We start from the raw sequence: 2,510 nt of genomic DNA on the forward strand, positions 1-2,510 counted from the left end.
TTTGGTGTTATTTTTTTTTGCGGTACTGCGCATTTTCATCCATATGAATTTTATGACAGAAAATGCATGCTTTGAGGCACTTCAACCTTGTATTCTATTATACATACCAAACTTCAATGGACTTTAAAACTGCTTCATATGTGTTTATTTAATGCAGAATAAAAATCTTAAAATTTATATAAAAGCTTGTTAATTTTTTTTATATACACATACATGCATATGTATATTGCGCAATTTTTGAATTTTGAACTATATGGCCCTTGTTAAAAATAAACCCAATTCTTATAAAGATAACTAAAATGAAGTACCACAAAAATAAATTGTTAAAACTTATCAATATAACAGATATTTATGCAGACGACTGTGCAACATTTCTTTTATGCCGTTTTGAGATCCTGTCTCCAGCATAATGGAAATACCTTTTGGTTACTCGCTCCATTATTTCCACAGATTCGTTGAATTTTTGCTGGAACGCTTCTGCAATAATATTAAAAGTATATTAATCATTTTTGAGAGCTGGGCATCAACAATTAAAGCGTACTTCTAATTGCCGCTGTTGTGATGAGATGCCGCTAATTTTCTCCATTTTGAGTCCCTTCTGTCACCTAAAAAAGACTTGCGTGCCAAATTAACTTCTCTATCAAAGTTTACATTGCTGGCAAATGTAAATAAGGATTACAATTTAAACACTAATTAATCCGACTAAAGTAAAATCTGTGGAAAATTAACAATAAAATACTTTTTTCGCAAAATCTATAAAGGACCCTTTTATTTCTCAAACAAACCTGGGTAACAGTTGTTCGTCGCCACGCTGTAAAGTAAAAGTACAGTTTTCTACCAAATTAAAAAAAAACCTTATTCCCACAAATTTTATTTTTTATTAATAAGGCCAACAGAGTGAACTTTACCTTTATAAAAAAACATTTTATATGAAAAATATTATGAATACTGAAAAAAAGATGTAGGTGGCTTAATTTTCTGAGCACAAGCGTACATTGTGGATTCCATATTCTGTTATGATAAAAAATTGTCAAAATAAAAACGGTTTACTATCCAAATGAATGACTTTTATTTATGCTTAGATATATTAAAATTTGGGCGTGCAACTTGTCCAACCTAGACCGAAGGTTCCTCATAAAACTTTTAGGTTCGAAGAAACGGATTCGTTTCGAGTTCACCCAAACGACTTCACCAGGGCGACGTCGTAACGGCTTCACCAAAGACCAAAGTTCACCAAAACGACTTCGCCAGAGCGACGTCGTAACGACGTCGTCTTCGCCCTGTGGCAAATTGGGACAGTTCGAAATGATTTTTTTTTATTATAAACAAAGATGCTTGAGGCAAGTATTGGGTTTACATATTTTTATTAAAACAGAGGAAATTGTAGTTAGAACAAGATTAAAGCTAATACATGTGTACATATACATATATGTAAATATATTTTTGTTAGTACCTGATTCTTTTTAGTGCCGGTATGAGGTAATGCACCAGTGGATAAAGTCGCCAGGCGCTAATTCAAGCGGCATCTTACCGCGCTGTTACGTACCTAATATAAATCAGTGCTCAAATTATTATACATTTAAAAGTTCAGCTTGAATTATGTTTTACTTACATATACTACGTTTATACGCACGTATTATTTGCAAATAACAATTTGCGAAATGGTAAAATTTGCCGTATAAACGCTGAGTTAATTTTTTATTTGTAAATAACGCAAATAAGTATTGATTAGTGGTACTATTTGCAAATAAGCGCAAGGCGCCGCCATTCTTAGGTTTATTTTCTTTTTGGATGGTCATCTTATTGCCTTTTTATAATCAAGACGTTGCCATTTTTAACTTTATTTTCTTTTTCGATGGTCAAATTATTGCTTTTTTATAATCAGGCAATATTAAAACAGAATTTTTCACCATCGAATAAACAGTGAGTTAGGTATTTTCAAATTATTTTTATTTGCAAATAGCTTACGTATAAACGTAGTAATAGAATATTTGTTTCCAAAGAAGCAACACTCATTCATCCTCATCAAATAAGAGCTGTGGAGTCAACAGCTGTGGAGTTTATGGTGGTTGGCCACCGTCTACAAATATACATATGCACTATGCATGGCTTTTTACAATGGCGAGTCCAAAAATTCACTTTGCTGCACACCTTCCTTTTGGTCTACATGAGATTGCAAACACTGTTAATACATCCATTTTCTCATGTGCTCAAAATCGTACTTATCTAAATGGCTACATGTCCAAAATTATTGCTACGTGTTCCCAATTAATCAATCTTTGTATATTCATTGATTCCTGCAAAATTGGGCCATGTAATAATAAAATTAACACATTTTTCTGCATTGTTTACATATTTTTATATGCGTTTTGGCATTTCTCTCTCGCAATTGCACCAAGATGACGTCACGCAAAAATTACGCTCAAAAATCCTCTCTCATTGGCGCAATCTTGTATTCTATCATTCTTGGTGTGATATTGCTTCACTTCATTTAAATTTTATGTTTTTTT

The 2,510-nt window shown here is 32.4% G+C and overlaps 1 long non-coding RNA gene across 1 annotated transcript; it reads right to left on the reverse strand.

The window, feature by feature from the left end:
- Positions 1 to 226: 226 nt before the first annotated feature.
- Positions 227 to 713, reverse strand: LOC118755055. The gene is made up of 2 exons (XR_004994976.1): positions 542 to 713; positions 227 to 477 (listed from the first exon to the last, which is right to left on the reverse strand). It is a non-coding gene; the product is annotated as an uncharacterized LOC118755055 (long non-coding RNA).
- Between the last annotated feature and the right edge of the window lie 1,797 nt (positions 714 to 2,510).

This window comes from Rhagoletis pomonella, unplaced genomic scaffold (assembly GCF_013731165.1).
Source record: "Rhagoletis pomonella isolate Grant_MI unplaced genomic scaffold, Rhpom_1.0 Rhpom_scaffold_05204, whole genome shotgun sequence".
Classification (NCBI taxonomy): domain Eukaryota; kingdom Metazoa; phylum Arthropoda; class Insecta; order Diptera; family Tephritidae; genus Rhagoletis; species Rhagoletis pomonella.